This window comes from Apteryx mantelli, chromosome 2 (genome assembly GCF_036417845.1).
Source record: "Apteryx mantelli isolate bAptMan1 chromosome 2, bAptMan1.hap1, whole genome shotgun sequence".
In the NCBI taxonomy this organism is placed as follows: domain Eukaryota; kingdom Metazoa; phylum Chordata; class Aves; order Apterygiformes; family Apterygidae; genus Apteryx; species Apteryx mantelli.
In genome coordinates this window covers 113,440,390-113,462,575 of record NC_089979.1, presented here as the reverse complement: position 1 = coordinate 113,462,575, position 22,186 = coordinate 113,440,390, and the positions used below count along the sequence as shown (strand labels likewise).

General features: G+C 39.9%; 1 protein-coding gene across 1 annotated transcript in view; it reads left to right on the top strand.

Moving 5' to 3' along the window:
* EPDR1 (ependymin related 1) overlaps positions 1–22,186 on the top strand; it is a 36,312-nt gene that overhangs the window by 1,663 nt on the left and 12,463 nt on the right. The gene's annotated exons all lie outside the window — the stretch shown is intronic.

Genomic DNA, 22,186 nt, shown 5'->3' with positions numbered 1-22,186 from the left:
GCCCGCGGCGTGGCCTCGCCCTGCGGGGCGCGGGGCGGCAGTTAACGGCCCGCACGGCGGGACGCCGCTGCCCGGGGCGGGGGGGGGGTCGCGAGGCGCGACCGTTGGGAGCGGGGGGTGGGGGGGGAGGGGAGATCGCGCGGGACCTGGCGGCCGTTGGGGTTTCGTGCGGGCTGAGGGGGCTGCGGGGCACTGGGTGAGGAGGCGGCTCCGGGGGAGGGGGGGCACAGGGAGAAGTTTATTACTGGCAGCGTGTACCTTTCACCTTCAGCCATACTCCTCGCTCCCAGCCGAGTGTCTTTCTAAAATGGGATGGAAACAGCGTCCAAAAATATAATACCGCATGCGAAGTGTAACTTGAAGAGATCACGTTCAAGTGTCACAGAAGGGCTTTCAGCCCAGTGATTTGTTAACAGGCTTGATTGCTATTTTACAAGCTCTCTGGCTGCTGTTTTCCATCCCTACAAGCGCTAAGTCAGTGCCTGGTATCGCCAGCCTCCCTCACCTGTAGCACAGTGTGTTCATTCACATTGCAGAGGCTGCCCAGCTCCCGGACGACAGCACTGCTCTTAATTTATTTGCTGTGTGTCTGCTGAGTCAGTAACTAACCCAGCAAAATCGCTGCTTCACTGGGCATTTCTTGATTTGGTGAAAAGTAAGTGCAGAAAAAAAGCTGACTGAAAAAGGACCTCTTCTCAGTCCACAAAGCTCAGGCTCTGACAGGCTAGTCAGAAGAAATGATTACTCCGGTGAGGCCTTCCTGAGTGAAACATTTTGAGGTACCAAATAACTCAGACAGCATGTCAAGACGTACCAGCCAGTGTGAGGACAGCTAGTCTGCCAGCACCTTCATCTCCCCCACCCCAAAATTGTACAAGTAGAAGTGCTTCAGTGCTGGGGATGTGTAAACCGAGATGAAGACCACCCTGCAAATACAATCATCCAAACTAAATGTTCTCTGCCATTAAAAGATCAATATTTCTTTTTGCTCCTTGCTTTTTTTCCTGCCACTAATCGATTTCTTACCAATATCCCCTAGTCATTGTTTTTGTCTTTCCAAGTATATGCTTTTCCTCAGTTCTTTCTCTGAAAGACTGATTGTCAAAAGTCTTGTTTGTGTCCTATTTTAAAGGTTGCTGTTCCCTCCGTGTGAGTTTTTCTTTATAGGTATTTTAGGTAGGATGCATATGAAGAATGTTAAAGGCAGCATACAGTTGTTTGTTAATGGTTTGCTAACATACAGGCCTGACACTGTCTGTGCTATTACTTCCCTTCTTTTAAAAGTCCTACATTAACTGTCATTATTAGACAAGCATAAACTGCACTAGAAGATCTAATTAAGTCTTTTCTAACAGCTAAGTTGTACTGAGGTCATTTCTTTAAGCTTCTTTCTATTTTATTTGAAGACTATTTTAAGATTGAATAATTATTTTACATTTTTCACTCTGGGCCAGATTTTGGCTTTTGCCAAGATCTGTTCTTTTTACATTTTTGATAAATATTGGCTCTGGACTCATTTTCGTCTGGGCTGATAGTGCTACAAAGAGGCACAGTGCAGACAGGTGCAGCTGGAGCGTCTCTGTATTAGCTTTGCCTGTATGAGTTTTTTTGTTGTAGACAATCTCTGACCTTTAGGATCCCCACTGTTTCCAGACTGACCATATTTTTTGCCATCCAAAACTGGAGGGTGGTTTCGTTATGAGCGCAGCTAGTGTCTGCTAAGGGTGTGACCCGACTTCCATTGAAGTCAATGGAAAGACTCCCATTGACTTCAATGTGTGTTGGATCAGGTCTGAAGTTGTGATCACAGCTTCATTTCACTTTGGACATAGTGAGTCATAAACTGAAGACTCCAGAACTTAGAGGCTAGGGGATTTATCCTGCCTTTGAAAAAAAAGTCTCTCTCCCACTCTGCTTTGATATTGGCAAGAAAAGGATAATTACGCCAAGGCAGAGACTACAAAAGCAACAAGAAAAATAGTGCTATCCTGGTCTCCAAGGAAATTTCAGTATAAATTCTCATAAACAGACACATTTTCCTCCTATCAGATGTAACCTAGCAGCAATCAGGGTTGGCCAAATCCAAATTTTTATACAAAGCATTTTCTGAATCTTACAAATGTGGACCTTAATCATATACAGTCCTGTTTAAGTTAGTTGACTGAGGTTAATCAGGGACACAAAGATCTGCCTGTGTGGAATGGCTTGCAGGCTGGTAACCACAGGAAAACCTAAAACTTTCAGTTTTCATAGTAGGTATATGTTTCAAATTCATGTAATTTTCTGTGTGGCATTTGCGTGTCTACATCAACCCAGTGTTTTAAGTAAACTCCTGAAAAGTAACCATAAAGTGAATAGCCCATCACTGCTTCATTAATATCACTTCTTTACTCATCCATGATTGCATGGTCACCTGAGATCCAGTTACTGTGTTGGTAAAAGCTGCCCCTCCCCATCGTGCCAGCTATAATGCTCTGACTGACCATTGCGACCCACACCTTGCTCATTGTGGAACAAAATACAGCAGGCTCGTTAGAGCAGTCATTGACCGTTGTTTCAGTCAGCTTGCTCTGTTTGTATTTCTGTGGGTAGCATCATAGCCGGCTTGTACTCCTGCTTAGAACATAAAAACTCCCAATTGTGGTCTTAGGCTGGGATTTTTAGAAGAGAACCTATTCCAGTTGGATTCAGTACTAAGTCTTTTACAGCTCCAGTCTTAGCCACACTCTGCATCTCTGTATTCATCTTCCACTTTGTCCAGTCTACCTTGCCCCTCTGCTTTTTTCCCCTTTAAGATCAAAATTTAGAGGATAGACACAGAAGGAAGGGACATCCTTCTCTTTTGTTTTTGTGTAGCACTCATCTGATACCATGAAAAAAAAGAAAACAAATAAGGATTTTTATTGAGTAGATTTTGCCGTTTCCTGTTTGGAAGAGGTCATGCCAGTCAGATTATTACATGACATGAAATGAGAGCACTTGAAATTATTCCCTAAAGTTCTTAAGGCAGAGCTAGACTTTGTGTCACATTACCTTTAAACACAGGAAGTAATTTTTTTTTAATACTTTACTGCCTTCTGCATGGAATTACTTCCTCAGATGCCCTCTGTATATTAATAATTTCTTGCTCCTGTTCAACCTTTTGTTCAACAAAACACTTCACAAAGTAGGCAAGTATCATCATCACAATTGTACTGTTGGGGAGCATTTGTTTTGTTTTAAGGTATGTCTTGCTATAGATTCAAATTTGAAGATCACATCACTGCAGACTGATGGGACATCCTGGCACTGCAGAAGTCAAAACCAAAAATGCCATTGGCTGCATTGTGGCCGGTTTCATTCTTCTAGAAATTTTGCACGTGTCCTCAAAGAATCACAGAATAGTTGGGGCTGGAAGGGACCTCTGGAAATTATTGGATCCAACCCCCCCTGCTCAAGGAAGGTCACCTAGAGCAGGTTGCTCAGGACCATGGAAACTCCACAACCTCTCTGGGCAACCTGATCCAGTGCTCAGTCACCCTCACGGTAAAAAAAACTGTTTTCCTATGTTCAGGCGGACCTTCCTGTGTTTCAGTTTGTGCCCAGTGCCTCTTGTCCTGTCACTAGGCACCACTGGGAAGAGTCTGGCCCCATCCTCTCGACACCCTCCCGTCAGGTATTTATACACACTGATAAGATCCCCCTGAACCTTTTTTTCTCCAGGTGAAACAGACCCAGCTTTCTCAGCCTCTCCTCATATGAGATGCCCTTTACTGGACTTGCTCCAGCAGGTCCATGTCTTTCATGTAGTGGGAGGCCAGCCCTGGACCCAAGCAGTCCAGATGTGGCCCCATCAGAGCTGAGTAGAGAGAAAGGATCACCTCCCTCAACCTGCTGGCAATGCTCTTCCTGATGCAGCGTATGATACTTTTGGCCTACTTTTCCACAGGGGCACACTGCTGGCCCATGTTCAACTTCTTGTCCACGAGGACCTCCAGGTCCTTCTCTGCAAAGCTGCTCTCCAGCTTGTTGGTCCCCAGCCTGTACTGGTGCATAGACTTATTCCTGCCCAGGTGTGGGACTTCTTTGTGCTTCCCTTGTTGAATTTCATGAGATTCCCCTCTCCCCATTTCTCCAGCCTGCCAAGGTTCCTCTGAATGGCAGCACAACCATCTAGTGTATCAGTCACTTCTCCCAATTTGGTGTTATCAGCAATCTTCCTGAGGGTTCATTCATTCTCGTCATCCAGGTCGTTAACAAAGATGTTGAACAGTATTGGCCCCAGTATCAACCCCTGGGGGACAGCACTAGTGGCTGGCCTCCAGCTGGACCATACCGCTGATCACAACCTTCTGAGCCCAGCAGCTCAGCCAGTTTTCAGTCCACCTCTCTGACCACTTATCTAGTCCATACTTTGCCAACTTGCCTATGAGGATGTTATGGGAGATGATGTTGAAAGCCTTACTAAAGTCAAGGTAAATAACATCTGCTGTTCTCGCCTCATCCATCAAGCCAGTCATCTCATCATAGAAGGCTGTCAGGTTGATTAGGTGTGATTTCCCCTTCATAAATCCATGCTGACTACTCCCGGTAACGTTCTGGTCCTTCATGTGTCTGGAAATGGTACCCAGGATTAGTTGCTCCCTCACGTTCTCAGGGATGGAGGTGAGGCTGACTGGCCTGTAGTTGCCTGGATCGTCTTTCTTGCCCTTCTTGAAGATAGGGGTGGCATTTGCTTTCTGCCAGTCCTCAGGCACCTCTCCCAGTCACCGTGACCTTTCAAAGATAATCGAGAGTGGCCTCACAACGACATTGGCCAACTCCCTCAGCACTTGCGGCTGCATCCCATCAGGCCCCATGGACTTGTTTATGGCCAGATTGTTTAAGTGTTCCCTAACCTCATCCTCCTCTACTGAGGGTAAGTCTTCCTTGCTCCAGACTTCCCCTCTGCTCTCAGGGGCTTGGGATTCTTGAGGGCCAGTCATAGCAGTAAAGATTGAGGCAAAGAAGGCATTCAGTACCTTGGCCTTTTCTGTATCCTTTGTCACCAGGTCCTCGACTGAACAGAAGCACTATATGGTCAGGTGCAAATATAACTGCATTCACCTGGAGAAGAGGTGATCACTTTTCAGAATAAACAGTGTGGGCACGTGCGTCTGACTTATCTCAAGCTGCTTCTTAGTCTTTTTAGGATGTGTGATTGTAGAGGAAAAACAGTGGTGTCTGACCTATTAAAATCATATAATCCATCCGTCCTGTGGTCATTATGATGACTCAACAGGCTAAGTATTGAGCTACATTGAGCGACTGCAAATTTGTTTCCCAGACTTGGTTTTGGGAGTGGTTTCTGCTTTTTAACATTTAGGGGAATCAACTATGGTCATGGGTAAAATTTTCAAAATTGTCTAAGTGACTCGGGAACCCAAAGCCCATTTTTTAAGATTATGTAGAGTATGCAGACTTCTGAGACCCTTAATTTGCAGTGAAACTTAGAATTGAATTTTCAGCAGTTTCTCTAAATCTAACATGAGCTCTTGGGATCCAAAATGCAAAGGCTGTTGCATGTATAAGTTGCTTTTGAAAATAAGAACTAATGGAAGGTATTCAGAACTCCTGACTTTACATTCATCCCATAGGTGTCTTAATTCCCTGAGGTGTCTACTGCTGATAACAAGAGTGAATCTGGAGAAGAGGGCACTGGAAAAGTACTGAGATGGATGCAGGGTAGCAGGTAGATGCTAGATGCTCATCTGAAGCATACAGCAGTTGTTCTAGGGAGTTGTATGTCTTTGGGATAAGAAGGATGGGCTGTACAAGCCTTAACATTCACATTCCTGTCTTACGCTGATTTACAAGCAAGACTGTCCCTCAGTGATGCTCCCTGCCAAGGTGGCCTGTTCCTTGGAGAAAAGTATTGTGTGAGGAGCAAGCTGTGGTCTGCAAAGGCTGCGTAGGGGATGGCCTTACCTTGTCTTTTGTTTCTGTTTGCTCCTCTCTATGAGAGGCAGCAGCCATTTTCTTCTTGGTCCTGTGGGAAGTCGGACAGGCTATACAGTTCAGGGAGGCAGTGAGGCTAATTGCATTCGTTGTGACAGGTGGGCTGGGTGGAAGGAGATGAGCACACAGTTCAGAGAAGGATGTTGAGAACTACTCTCTAGACATTGAGGAGACAGTATAAGAAAACAAGTGGGCTGTGTCAGAGGAAGCCAGGAACCCCTGGCTTTGCAATGCTTCTGCTGTTTTTTGTTTCATGCTTTTGATAACTTCTTTGGACTGTAACATCTTTGTCAGAATTGTAAAAACAAAACAAAAAAGAAGGCTCACTGAGTATGAATAAAGCAGGTCCATTGGTTCAGGCAATTGTGTTTACTATAGTGTTCTCAAAACCCTTTTTTATGCTATGTATTCTGGAGCCATTTCCTGCACTACTGAAACACACCACCCACCCAAACTTCAAGATATAAGGTGGGCTTTTAATTTTGGAAGAGCAGGATCCCAAATCCTTTAAAGCTGGCAAGAAAATGTAGATAAGCAGAGTCCAGTGATCCCAAACTGATAACTTGCCAGGATGCTTGTCAGTGTGTTTAGTAACTACTGTCCAATATTCAGTGGGACCATTACTGTAAAATCATTTATAAATATTTTTGACAGGATGTTCTTAAAAAAACAGTGTTCCTCATCATGAGGTTTTGCTTTTTTAAAAAGCACTGTTAAATGATAGCCATTGGCATCATACTGTTATTGATATTAGTGGATATTGGCATAAGCCTTTAATCCTTCTGAACCCTGTAAAGTTAGGAGAATACATCCACCCTCTTATCATATATTCTGTGTCTGTTTAAACTCTTTGAGATAATGTGTGTTTGCAGTGCCTAGCATGTTGAAACTTAGGGCTTTTGTACTATCAGAAATTACAGTAAATACTTAAAGCAAAACCAAGACTTAACTGAAGGTATAATATGTCTAAATTCTGTAACTAAAACCAGAAGGCTTCACAACATAAGTCGCTGTCATTTTAATTCAGAGATTTGTGTGTGTGTGGTGTGTGTGTGTGTGTAAAGAGTTAGAGTGGAGATGAACAGATAGATAGATTCTAGTTCTTAATTTGTTCTGTGTTTGCAGACAGCCCACAGACAGTTGATGGTGAGTTGACTGCACAGCTAAACAAACATGATGAAAGAAATCTTTATGTTCATGATCTTAATTTGGGCTCCATTCAGCTTGAGGCTTGATGTAATTCAGATGGCACAACTGGCAATATCACACCTATTCTCACAGGACCAAATGCCGTATGTCTGAAAAAGTATCTTCTATGACGGAGAGACCATAATCTTCTAATTTGGGCTGATGTTGTACTGTTGTGAGCTGAGAAAATGCTGGCTGTGTATTGCTTTCAGAGAAATCAGAGGGATAAAAACATCCAAAAGACATTTTACCAGTTCATAGATAGTTCCTCAGATAGTATAATCTGTTTAAACTGAGGATCCAGGTCTCCTTAATTTAAAAGAGCCAGAAATGTATAGCACTGTAGAAATTAGTACATTAAAAGCAATTTCAGGTATTCAAAAGAGAGCATGTACTGCAGTGCCTTCAAAAATGTCAAGTCACATATGTGAGAACTTGTCTGTGTGCAATTAGCGTACACAGTACTACTCTCTATTATCTCTCCTGAATTCGTTCTTGCCTTAGGAAATTTGGATTCTCATTAATGTATCTGGAGGCCCTCCATTTCTTCCCAGGTCAATGTGGTTCATCTCACTTACAGTATGACATGAAAGGGTGGTTTAGGGCATAATCTCTTCCTAATGATGTGTATCCATCAGTTTTCTTTTGTGGCTGTAGCTGTTTCTAAGCTGAGCGATAGGTGTACGCCCCAGCTCCTCTCCTTGTAGGATGAGGGAATATGCTCCAGTATTGTCCAAACAGCTGGGAAACAGCTGTGACATGTTCCCAGGAGTGGGATTTAGGACATACTGCTGCATCCTGGAATTTGGAGAGAGCCATAAGACCAGAGGACACACCAAATTTTTCAGTCCCATGGTTTATCTTCCATAGGCAGTTGAACCATATTTTCCTTACAATGCCAAAAATAGAAGGGTTTTGAATATGACAGCAGCCTATGTTACAGTTGAAAGCATACTGAAAGGCTGAAGAGTTTCGGTTAACGAGCAGAAGATTTTTTAATTATTTTTTGCTTACTTTTGTATCTCAGGACTGCAAAATTAGTGAAGTCAATTGTCTCTGGCACAAGGATTTCATCCTAGGACTTTATTAGATGCACATTTGTAACATATGTGGGAGGTATATACAAGAAATACATTTTTCCGTTTCCAATTCAAACTCAGCCTCAATTCCTGAGGTTGGTCCATGCTACCAAAAATGAGACCGTTGTTCAGTCTCTAGCCTTATTGATGACAGCACTGGTATAATTGTGTTGTGGACAGCTTTCAATATTGTCTCATTCGAGTGGAGTTGGAAGATGTGGTGATAAAACCTGTGCCTCTCTGCATCTGGTCCGCACCCGGCTTCTACCAACACTTCCAGAGATGCATTTTGGTAGGCGATTGCCAGTTAGAGGAGAGGAAGTGTTCAGAGAAGGAGGCATGATGTTTTAAGTAGAAGAACATAAGAACAGAAGACTCTTTTTTTCCTTCTCTCTGCATTTCACTTTGCAGTCCGTTTATTCACTAATGTAGCTATTTTTGTGCTATTGCTTTTAATTGATTAGTATTGCCATTGATTTATTTATGTGATGAGAGAATTCATATAAAAATTGTTATAAGCTCTTGGGGTGGAAATATGTGCAGTTGGGGAATTATTTCATATTTCAGAGTATGGTCTTGTGTTTTTTTCTATCAGAGGTGATCCTGCTTTGAAAGTTTTCTTCTCCAGCTGGAGATACTTTTTTACAAATCAACAGGTTGAGACAAATCATTTTTTACAAATCAACTATGTGAGACAGACTTTCAACAGGAGGAAATTATCATAGACAACTGAAGTCAGTGAAACAATAGCAATTTATGCCTTTGTCTGTATTCCAGGTCATTAGCTGCTGCAAAATTGCAAAGTATGTTTCAAATATCTTCCCGTCCTGTCCATTTTGCTATGAACTGACAGCTAAACTTTACAGAATTTGACCTTTCAATCCAGAAAAGTACAGTGGCATAGCAAATAATACTGAGTTATCCAAAATAAGCATAAATACACTTATCTTTCACATAATGTGGGGGTAAGAAGACTGTGTACCACAGTCCAAGTATAGGGAAGAGGTAAGAGTAGGGCTAAGAGGTGCGTAAATGAATGTTTTCGATTAGAAAGTGGTGCAGTTTTAGAAATGGACTGTTGATATTTCAGGGAGGACCATAAAAAATAGTCTAGAAGCTTTGGACTTGAACTATAAAGCTCAGGGCCTGATAATGATAATTCTTATTTTTACATTGAGAACTGGAATTTCTTCTGAAGCCAAGTTTTTAAGCATCAGATCTGTACAAGGACTGGAGGAGCGAATCCTTTCCCAAGCGTGTTGCTCTAGGGCTGCTTTCTGGAGAAATGGACTTGTGGCTATCCAGCCTGTGCAGTTTGAGCTATGGATCTGTGTAGCTGCAGCAGCAGAAGTCCAATTCCTGACCCTCGTGTTGGCTCACTTCATCCCTATCTTCAGATGACCTTCAGGTTGATCTTCCTTGTAGATTTGCAAGGAATTGTGCGCTCTGCAACTTGCTGAGTTACATCACTGAAGATGCTTTTACCAGTTGCTCTTGTTAACTTGAAGGAAAAATTATTTCCTTTTTCAGAGTGTTTTTAAAGCATGGTATAGTGTCTGGCAGGCTGGGGAGGGGGTGATGTCTGAATGGAGCATGGCCACATTGTGCAATGTTTTGGCTCTTTTAGAATAAGGATCATTATGCCTGCATGACACAGCATAACCTGAAAGTAGCGCTGGCCAGCAAAACTCCTCCTCATCTCTGCCAAACAGACCTGTTTATTTCAGCTGTTTTCATTTACCATCTCACTTTTAGGACCAAAAGGAAGATGTGTGGATGTTGAGAACAGATCTTAAATTCCATTGGAAAGCTGCATGCCCTCCCCAGGCTCCAGAAAACTGCTTTTTGCAATTTGCAGTTTAATAGTCACTCTCTGATACCTGAGAGTGACAGGTCAAGGGCAGAATTTTCTGCCAAGAGTTTATTCCCATGCATGAAAGTACCAGAAAGCCCAACAAGTGAGACAGTCCTTGTGTTGAGTAGTGTATTATTTCTAAATTTGGTACCTTTTATACTTTTATACCCAGGAGTAAATTAGGGGTTTTCAGCAGCAGCATAATTGTCCTTGTCCACAAAAACTAATTTATGACAGGTGGTAGTAAGAAAGAAAGAAAGAAAGAAGGAACGAAAGAAAGAAAGAACCACTGTTTCAGATACTTGAACTTGGTTTTGTCTTTTATAAATATAGATCCTTTAGAAGCATTTATTTGAGAATCATTTTAATCAGCTTAGCTATTAAATGTATAGTGTCTCTAATGATATCAAATCATTCTTTTGAAAGGTGTAATACATGTGTATACATTTGGCTTTGTGGCCACCGTGGTCATTCTAAGACATTTCCCCCTGTACCACAATAATTGAATGAGGTAATGGTAATTTTTGAAATTCTTGCTTTCCTTCTGAGAAGAATTTTATTAGCAACATTCTTACAGTCAGCAGGGCTGCTTCGATAACTTAGCAATATCTATATTTTTGCTTTTTTGGTTTTTATTTTCTGATTTTAATGAGATTCAGAATTTCTGTCCTTGCTTAGAATGCATCAGAACATGAAGGCAGAAGATGCATGCTTTTTGTACAGTATTCATACTGTGGTCATTACAATTTTTCAGCCTTTAGCTAGTAAGATTTCACATGTCTCAGGAGCTACTTAGCTGTTCATTCCATGAAAACCTGTTTTATCCCTTACATTCCTTATGAAATAAAATTTACCCCATTCATTCCAGCATGATCTGGACTGTATTTTGTGGGCAAAATCCAGCCCGGAGGGAATTTCCATCCAGGCTTCTGCCTTTTCCAGCTGAGTAGCTCCCTGCTGCTTTGATGTCTGGCACTTAGATCCTGAGCTGCTGCCACTGTGTCCATGTTGGAGGAGCAGAAGGGACTGGACACATAGGTGGGAAATTACCCCAGACAACACTGTGGATCAGGGTCAGTGCTGTGCACTGCCATATTGGAAGAGTAATGCAAAGGAAAGCACCAGTAAGATGTGCAGCTACCACACTGCATGTGTATAGTTTATTTCTTTTGCATATAAAAATCTCGGAGTTGAATGATCTTGGGACATAATTAATTTAATGTCTGTCAGAAAAAATTGGAAGATTTTTACAGTCAAGAAGATCTGCATTATTAGATAGCATTGGTATAGTCAGATACCAATTATTCTAAATCTGGACCTCTATCTGGATTTTTTTGTAAATAAAAAATAATCTGTTTAAAAACTTGCTACAGATACCTGTGGAACTGCATAACTGTCTGAATTCAACCTGTAAGTCCCCAAAGAGCCACCTAAAAGGTACAAGATACAAAAGAGCAAAAGGTTTCTATAGTTATGGAGGAGTAGTAAAAGTCTTGATTACTGTTGTCTTTTGAATCTTACAAAGCTATAACCCAGTGAAACGGTTCTGCTCTAGCTCCTTCCTACATTATAAATAAAAGCAATCATCTCTTCAGTGCATTTGAAATAGTATTTTAATATGAAATATTCAAGCAGTGGTTTATTCTTAAATTCAGTAGATTTGTTTGTCCTTCTGAAATGGAAGGTAGCATTGCATACTTACTGGATACTTTATTTTCTACATGTGCTATGTGTCCAGAGGACAGTTCATACTGAACTGTGATATTGTGATTGAGAGTGAAACAATGTAGGAGACCAGAATTACCACATGTATTGCAACATCACATATTAAGGCTATTTATCATGAACCTTATTTCTTTACTCCATTTAAGAAATAATATTATAATAAGGCCCTGCATATTTACCTTTTGGAGAGCAAAATGATTTCACAAATGATTTATTCCAACAATGGCTTCATAAATAACGCATTCCAAAAATGGCTTCACTGACCCTGCTTGATTGGCTTCTTGTACAGTAATGTGCTCTTCAGAATCTGCCCCTTTATAGCTAATGCCTAATATTATTTCATATTTTTGAGTGTATGTTCAAAGCACACTGTCAGCTGCTTTACTGGAGTTAGCACTTAAGCAGTAATGTTCTGTGATGTCTGTAATTAATATCCCAGGTTGTCTATTGGAAGCAAAGTGTTTTCTAATACTTTTTTTTCCCAAAGAACTAAGGGTTTTTTTTAAGGTTTTAATGGGGGAAGAAAAAAACCTCCAAAACACTACCACAAAGTGGTACTATTTCCCTAGTAGGCTAAAGAGCAAAAGTTTCTGCTTTTGTCCTAATGTGTTCTTATTCTGAGCTTGTGACTAATTACAGAGGAAAACAGTGCAAGATAGCAATTAAAGCCCCAGGTTACAAGACTTTCCACTCAGGTTTCAGTCTTTAATGTTGCCCTTCCATTTCTCTGTCAGTTCTGGTACTTTCATCCTTTAGTAAAACAAAACCTGTTGTCCTCCTGTCCCTTCTTTGTGGAGTTCAGGGAGCGGTTGCTTCTTCATCTGAAAATCAGGTGGCTTAAACAGATAAAAGACTCATAGAGTTAATAAAAATGTGGCACTTCAGCATTTGTCATTTATTTTGAAGAATTTTGGTGAAATCCTGTGCAGGAAGGCTGGTATGAGGCCTGTATAATGCATATAGGCCAATGTGGCCCTCACAGTAGTGCTTAGATAGCAATGGGGTATCCGCCTTGCTCTTAGCTTCTGATTAACTGGGAATTTCTCTTTAAGTAGTCTGTCTGCATGGATACCTGTTGTTTGCATGGATACCTGTTGTTTCAGAAATGGGTGTTTTTGAGGAGGAGTGGCTGGATTTTCACTTAAGTTTTCAGAGAGCAATGCTAGAAATACTCATATAGGGTGCAGAGTTGATCTAATGAATGCAGCAAAGAAACATCCGATTTTTCATTCTTTCAGTATCTCCTAATACCATTTGCAATTGTGGTTTTTATCATATTCAGATACTTTTCTTGCCAGGAAACTTATGATTCTGCCATATTTTTAGGCAGCCAACACTGGAAAATTTACTCATTCTGTGCCGTTATGATAATTCTCAGAGGATTTTTATTATTTGGAAAACACATTTCCATACAGGATGAGGAATTCTTACTACAATTAGTTCCCAAATTAATGTATCACTATTTAATTAGATCCAGATTTGTTGGCCTACATCTGCTATACAAGAAACATATTTCTGTTTTCTTATCTGTGATGGCCTCTGGGGACTTGGAAACCTCCTGGTATTGCTTAAAATACCTGTGCCCAGAAACTCACTGGGATTTGCAAAGTCAGACTGTTTTGTTATCCTACCTGTCTCAGAAAAGAACAAATAGGACAAATTCGGACAATGTGCTTGATAAAGTATTAAGGTGTGGTGTCTTCTGTACTTTTTATAGAGCAAAAAAGGATTAGGGGAGAGTAAAAGGAGATAAGGTTATGTACCGTGAGTGTGGAGACACCCTTTGCATTTTGTTTATTCACCTTATTATTGAACAGTGAAAATGTAAGGGACTATCTAACTACCTCAGTGTAGCAGAAGATGAAGGACTTGCTATTTTTTTTGCTTAGTTTTTGAGCTGCCTCTCTCCAGAACCAAATGTAACCATGTATATATTGAGTCTCAATACATTTATATGTATTCTTTGTTTATTGACATACTTGTTTTAATTTTTGGTTTGTTGCATTACTATTTTAAGTCTGTAAATCATGAATGTGAAGTAATCTAGTCTTTTGAAGTAGAAAGCAGGTGGCCAATCAGACATGGAGGCAGAACTGGGTACAATTCAGATACATTCAAGGTACCGAATCTGTCACATAGGTCCTGTTAACATAGTTGGGCCAAGTCAAATTGACATAGAGGCACAAGTTGCTGTTTGAGGTGCTGCCAAATGTAGGTGCTACAACTGCTTACTTGGATCCCAGTAAAGGGATTCATAGCAAGCCAAACGAAATCTCTGTTTTGTTGTTTTTTGGAAGGCTAACATGCATCTGAAACACAGTTTGGTTCTCTGAATTTTCTTCCACTGAAAGAATGGAAAAACTCACAAAGCTTGTATTATGTCTCTGCAAGATATGTATTGTAAGTGAAATGCTTATATACTGTAGCAATAGTAACTCTAAACATTGTGCAATGTCCTTTGAATTTTTTTTTGCCATGCAAGTCTTCTTTAAATCTCTAGTATTTTCTTGCATGTAGGCTTAATTCACTATCTGTTGTTTTTAATTGCTACCCCCATTTAGAACTGATCTGGTCTTTGTAATCCCCCAGAAGTATTTGGATGCAGTTTTGGGCTGTAAAAAATCCATACATAATTCTTTATTTTCGGAAATTTCACTCAAAATTTTATAGAAAGGTGGATAACATGTAATCATTACAGCACGTGTAATGTGTACAGCATATTTGCTAACAAATTAGGGTAGTGTATGAAGAAGCACCGAATATTAACAAAAAAATCCTTTTAAACCTCTATTAGCCCGAACTGTTCATGCTAAAGCAGCATATGTAGAAATTTAACTTTGTTACAGCTGATCATAACTGTCTCCCAGAGACTAATGCATACATTCTGCCTGTGTGATATACATGATAGTTTAGAGGGATAGGGGCAGGCAGTAACAACATTGGGCTCAATTTGCATGGAAAAACTTCTCCATATTCTGTTTATCTGGTTAGCTAAATAAAAAGCAGACTGCCTCTGCTGAAGGCTGAGTAGTGCTGTTGAAAGGGGCTTACCCGTTTCTTTGGGAACGCTGTCTGGAGGGAGATCTACGGTGGCCCTGCAATGCATCCATGGTCAGTGAATGTCATACCCAAAATGTGGCAGCGTTAATAAGCAGTTTGCTGGAGCAGATGGGCCGTATTGTCTTAACCAAAATAATATAAAATGGCCTTAGCTTGCCACTCTATAAAGTTTTTAAAATAGGGAGAATCTCCAGGATTAAAAAAGCGATGTATCATGCAGGTCTGTTCCTAGGACTGGCACAAGGACTTGGACATATCTGCACACAGATGCTTTCTGTCCGAAGTGATGAGTAGCAGCCAAATCTCCATCTCACCCACAGTGAGAATTTCCTCTCTGATTTTTGCTCTTTAATTCGTCAAGGCCTTAACAGCTCCCTCCCTGAGAAATCTCTTTCCTGTTCCCTGAATGAGTACAACTGCAGGATTAGCACAATACAGAGAACATGGAAGAACAAGTCCCCTAAGAGATACAGCAGTCCGGAAAACAAATAGATAAATGAAAACGCTACAAGGATTTTCCGTAAGTGAATTCTTTTTTTTGAGTTTCCACGCACTCTGAGTTCTAAGATCTTGTCCAGTTAGCTGTAGCAAGTTACTACATAAAAAAGGCCCCAAAGAGGGGTTTTTTAATGACAAAAAGATGTGTCAAATAATTTAAATGCTTGTAGTTAAGGGTAGAAAGAAATTACTTTGCCTAAAAAACAATCCCAGAACGCTATAAATAAGAGAACAAGAAATATCATGAAACACAGAAAATTCAAAGCCAGCTTGAACTTCTGGAAAACACATTTTTGGGAGCTGAGATGCGTAGAATGTGTTATGTTTGCCTTCCAGCATCTCCCAGAATTACCCCTTTGAGATAAATGGACAACTGTGTTAGGTATTTCAGATAGATTTTAAACACTTTTCAGCTTCTCTTTTTCTTCTAAATGTAACAGATAGTAAACACCTGATCTAATGTGTAAAAATCAGTGAAACTGATTTCTGGCTGCTTTCACGGGGCTTTGGCTTAGATTAATGTTTAATTTTGGAGAAGGAGTTATACGGCCAGATTTATCTCTAATTACATAGTTGCTAGATGGAAATAGTAAACAGTGGCAGTTACATGAAGATATGCGTTATGATATGGAAAGATCAATTGTCTCTTTGACAGCCAGGGAACACATCAGAGGTTGGAAGGAAAATCTGAGGGACAGAAAAGTGGTTCATGCTGATGCATTTCTCTGGAGAGAGAATTCAGGAGTTTCTTATGTATTTGAATAGAAAACTCCTAAAGAACCGTAACAGATTTTCAAGCATTAGTGTGTGCAAAGAGATGGGATGTATCATAAATGACAAATCTTTAGAAGTCTTGAAGGCATAAGCTGGAAACATGAAGATCCACAAAGCAGAGAGAGTGCTTTTCCAGTTTAACAGTAACTTAAAGAAATCCTAGTTAGAGACAAGACAAACCATTGGCAAAAAATTTAAAAGCATCTGGTGGTTTTGGGCATCTCAATTTTGGGATGGTCACACTTCAACACATTGAATTTTAGAAAATCCTGAATACTGTCCCTGTGAAAATTAGGCCTTTTCGGGTATCTGGATGCTGGACATCCAAAATATGGAGTGTTCAAACTGGTCAGTTTTGAAAATCTTTCCCATTAAATGTGTAAAACAACACCAGTTTGTAATACCAGAAGACATTACATTATGGAGACATTAGACACTGTCTAAATTATAAATAATTCTGAAGTCACTTGTCCATCTCAAAATGAGTTATTTTAATGATAGTATTTGTTGTAGTTATAGGAACGGTGAAGAGAAATAATTTTTGCATGCATAAACGTCCTCAGTTCATATTAATTAAGAAAAGCTCAAAGAAAACTGTGGCCCTCTTTGCCAGATTATGCATGACACCAGGCACTGTTGTGTCAGGAAAACACCCCCAAATTAGGTAGCCTTACCTGTTTGCTAAAGACTTCAGTTTGTATTGGTGTCAGATGCTAAATGGTAAACCTATTTCTGTCACATTTTAATCAGCCTGGGTAGTCTAAACATGTTCAATAGGTCTAGTGACCTTTTCCGGAGTAGTGGAAAACTTTCAACAGTGCCAGTGCAGTATATTTATACCAATATTATTTACAGGTCTTGTTCTCTTAGCTACTCTTTCTTAGAACTGTCCTTGAATGATAAATAAATATGTCAGTTAGGTTTTTCAGTCACACCTAGTTTTTAATACAATTAAAATAAATGTAACTTTTCTTAAAAATAGAAAGGTATTTTAGCTGAATTTATGTTTTCGGGAACAGCTGTTTCTGTGGTGGACTGACAGATAATCTATGAAATAATTCTGTATCAAATACACTTATGAGTTACCCTAATGCAAGAACTCAGTATTTTGAAGAGGAAAGTTTTGAAATTCATGTTAATCTATTAAATACTTAGGTATTTGCAGTCCAGTTGATTTTTAACTGTGTCCTGAGGTCTGTCAGTACTAAAGAATATATAGGTAAGTGATCATTTTCAGTGATGATATTAATTAATGGTATTGACATGGTTGAAATTTAAAGTGCTGACCTACAGATAGAAGTAAAATGAAACAGAAAGGCACCTGAAAGAAAAATAATTGTCTCTGATAATGTGAGATATACTCAGCTGTCAGCTCCTCCCATACCAGAATAGGAGCAAAGCTCCCAAACATGGGCCGTTTCAGAGGAAGCTCTGGAGCTGATAGCAGTGTTTAATGCAGGAATCAATAGAAAACACTTTCTAGTTACATGTATGTGCTAGAAAGTGGAGAGGTTTAGAGGCAGCCTTCTCACAGATGTCTATTTTGCCTGACTACTTGGATCATTAAAGGTTATGATGCACACGTTAAACTGACCTCACAGGTGACCAGTGCAACAATTTCATTGCAACACCATTCACAGCATTATTTTTAAAAGCAGTTGGCTCTGTTCTTCCCTTCAGATGTATCCTCTGTGGATCCTCACTTCTGTCATTTCCCTTCCCTTGTTCTTAAACGTCACTTCCTTAAGATGTTACTTTAAGGAGAATGGAATGAGATTGGTGGAACAAAAAAAACCAAGGCCTATTTCATTCTATCTTACCTGTCTGCCTCTTACACTAAAAGACTGTAGTCAGTGGTTCTCTGTTTGTGTCCTGTGCTGCATTGTGGATACTGCTTACAGAGTAGTCCTGCAAGCAAAATGCATGGGTGACTGCTGGAAGACCCCCACCAAAGGGAGAGTGGTTGTGAGTACCTGGACAGTTGTACATAATGAAAAGCTCAATAACTCAAGAGAAGACAAGAAAACATTTTTGCGAAGGGTAGTTACAACGAATAGTTTGGCCTTTTAATCATTCCCTCTGAATGCCTCTCACTGCTGGCATGTGTCACTTGAATCATACCTCCCCGATCTGTATTCAGACTGTATTTTTCCAGGTCTTTTAACCCATTCAGGCACTGAAAATAATGAGGTAGTGTAATTAAGGTTAGTTGTAAAAGAAAACAGAGTTGAGAGAGAATATCCCTCAAATCCCCAGTCTTCCCATGCAAAATAAGAAGATGGTGACAATGTGGCTCAGCCCGCTGGTGAGACTCCTCCTAGAGGGTGCACAGTTCCCAGCATTGCTTTTGGGAGTTCTCAGAAAAGAATTCACCAAGGGTTGTTTGGCAGGTAGCAGCGTTGAGGATCCAACTCAGTCATAGAATTGATAATATCAGGACTAATTCATTAAGCTTGTCTGTTACCAGAAGAGATTAAATACTGTAGAATCACGTACGCATAAGGCTGGGAAGGTCTCCGAGTGACCATATAACCCATTCCTTCATCCTGAAGAAGCATAACTTGGGATGTCTCTGACCCATGCTTTTCTAACTTGTTCTTGTAAAAGCTGGAATGAAGACGACTCTGTGGAAACCTGTTCTTGCAACCCTCACACACAGATTTTTTCAGATTATCTCACTTAAACCCTCCTTGCTGAAGATGATGCTGTTTTCTTCCAATCTTGCATTCAGTGAACATGGAGAACAATTGGTGTTCTTTTCTAACTTTTTTATGTACTGGAAAGCTTATCATGTCCTACCTTAGTCTTCTTTCTAGACTAAACATACCCAGTTTCTTCATAGGTCATATTTTTTAAACATCACAGCATTCTTGCTGTTCTTTGGACTCTATCCAGTCTGTTTATCTGTTCCCTGAAGTGGGTATCCAAAACCAGAAACAACATTACCACTGCGACCTCATCAGTGCTAAGCAGAAAGGAATAAATTGCCTTCCATGTTTTGCATCTGATGCTGTTGTTAATACATGTGAGAATGAGCTTGGCTTTTTTGGCAACAGGTTCATACTGTGGATTCCTCTTCAGTCTTTTATCTAAGGGATTCCCAGATGTTTTTGTTCAGAACTGTTGCCCAGGCAGTTATTCCAGTTTTTATATTTGTGTATTTGTACAATACTTTTCCTTCGTATTAATTTGCACTTGTCGAGGCTGAATATACACTTTTTGATTTGGGGGTGTACTTTGCAGTTGATCAAGATCATCTGGATAAATCTGATCTTTTTTTCTGAAGTGCTTGTGACCCTTTCAAGTTGAGTTTCATTAGTGAGGTACAGTCTTTATCAAAAAAGTAGTAAAGACTAAAACCAGGCCCAGGATAGACCTCTCTTTTTGGAGTCTCCATTTTTAATGGCTTAACAGAATGACAGTGAAAGTTTTTGCTTCCCACACCAAAGCTTTTGGGGGATTTGAACTTGCTTTCTAATAGTATGGGAAGGAACAGTCAAAATCTGGTACCACCTATTTCTGTCTAAAGTGTACTACAGTCACCTAATAGCTTTTCCTAAACTGGAACTAGTGACTTACCCAAGGTCAGTGAGCTGGTTGATGGTGAGCCAGAAAAACAGCCCAGTATTTCTGAGGCAAAGGAAACTTTCTTCAGGAGTGCTATCATCTACTTATAAGTACTTTATGTGGACTTGCTTATTGAGATGGAGGAAGAAGAATGGCTCAAGGCAAGGCACTGGTCAGCAAACACAGGAGGGCTAAGCAACAGTATCATCCTGGGGACAAGACCTGTGCACACTAGAAGGCACTGGACGTGCACTTTTTGGGGAGAGGTAGTTGTTTGAAGGAATCTAAAAGGCAAGCATCTGCTAGACCTTGTTGAAGTTAGTCCTGTCTGTTGTACTCCCAGAGAAAGACAAATTGTACTTCAGGCTAGATGTATGTAAACTGTCAGTTGCTTTAAAAACTCTATTAAAACTTAGTTTCTTCCTATGCACTTAGCTATATTTTGTTTTTTAAAAGCCTCCACAGTCATCACCTTTTCCACCACTTCCCAAAGAGAAGAGCAAGGGTCCAAAATTCAGTTTTTTTTAATGCAGGGTAAATAAGCATGACCAATAGAATGGGCACTGTATCTCACATCCTAACGTAGAAATGGGAAGAAGTCAAAGAGTTTCCCTGCAAGAGGAATTTAGGCTGGGATGTGACCCCCCCAGCTGGGACAGCACTGAGTGCTGTGAAAAGGGACAAGGAATAGGGTAGGCTAGGGTGGACATCTCCAAAGCTGTCATTTCATAACATTTTATTTGGTTTGTTGTGTATAGTAGAGCAAATGAAATGCTTGATTTCATATACATGTTTCACTGAGAACTGTAATTCTGTGCTTTTAACTTCCTAATCATGAGGTGAGCCCTGAAATGGATCATACTGTGATACCCTCCTGCACGCAGAGAGCAGAGTGTCACTCCATGGCTGTAAATCTGTTCCTGTTTAAGGCACATGGTCCTACTCTGTCTGACGTAAAGATAGAATTGTACAATACAGAATTGTAGCCTTACCTTTCTAAATTCTTGTTCTTTACTTTACCACATCTCAATGGATATGTGTTCAAAGAACAATGGAACAATTAACATTTGTCCCTAATGATGTTTTCTCTCACACAGACATTCCCTTCATTCCCATAATTCTTTTATTTTGCACACTTTCAATCAATTCCACCTGGGCATTTAATATATGAATTTTTTGTATTTGATTTTAGTCACTAATTTATGCACTGAGCAAGCAACATTTTTGATTTATAGCTGCTGAAGGAAAAAGAGAAAGACCTGCACAAAGAATTCTGGATGAAATGAAAAAGTTATTTTTACTTTGGAGGTGAGGAGGGAGAGTGAAGTGCAGTGCCAGAATTTCAGATTGCATTTATTTCCAGTGAAGTGAATCTCCATCTTACACAAAGTTTATTTAAAAATAAGCTATACTCCGATCTTTGGATAAAGATGTTAGGAAGTTAAAGTGTACTTAACTTTCAAACTGTGTTGTCTGATTATCCTAAATGGCCTGTCTTCCAATCTTCCTTGAAAATAGACCTAGTGTTTTTTATTTTTATTTTTTATATTGGACAGATATCTGAAAGACCTGAATCATCCTTTTAAAGGAAATAATTGCAAATGGAAGGTGTAAATCATTACATCTTGAGAAGTAAACTGGTACAGGTGAATGTCCTCCCAGTTTTTTCCAGGGAATGTTCCACCATGGAAGCAAAATTTATTCTATCAGAATGAGCACCTATTCCCTATCTATTTTAGAGGGCAATCTGTTCCTCAGACTTCTTTATTACTACTTTTTATAAAGGAGTTTATACTGAAGATTTACTAACTGTCGAAATATATGGGTAATGGGATTTACAGTCTGAGTGAAGAGCAACATAGGTCTATTGCATTTGATATAATGTTTATGGTATGTTTATGGTATCTAAAGATCCTTCTCTGTTTACATACTGAAGTTAAGATACATAGGAAGCTGCAGTGCACAGTACTAGCTTAAAAATTGGTGTTTATTGTTTTTTATTTTGTTATTCCAAACTAAACTTACTGGAAAAGGGAGATTGTTTTAGCTTAGTTATTTGTGAATATGGACCTCATTCTGTTATGCCTCTCTTGTGTGTAAAATAGGTATTATCATACTGGGGCAGAGCTAAGATGCAATCGAATATCCTGTCTCTGAGCCTGATTCAGAGAGAGGTGTGAAAACTGCTGATAAATCTGACAAATAGTGGTAAAACTAAAAATAGGAAAACAGGTATGACTTCTAATTTTTTTTTCTTTTTTGGAATTACACTAATTATTGTAACTATGATTTTTCTGGCTATATCTATATGTTAAATGTATCTATCTGTCCATATCTTCCATTCCCTTTCTTTTGAGCTATGCCATTGTCTACTTAGGGCTCCAAGTCAAGAATATTCCCTATTATTTAAGGAAACACAGAAATGCTCTCTTTTAAGCACAGTGCATCTTTTAGTCCCTTGCAA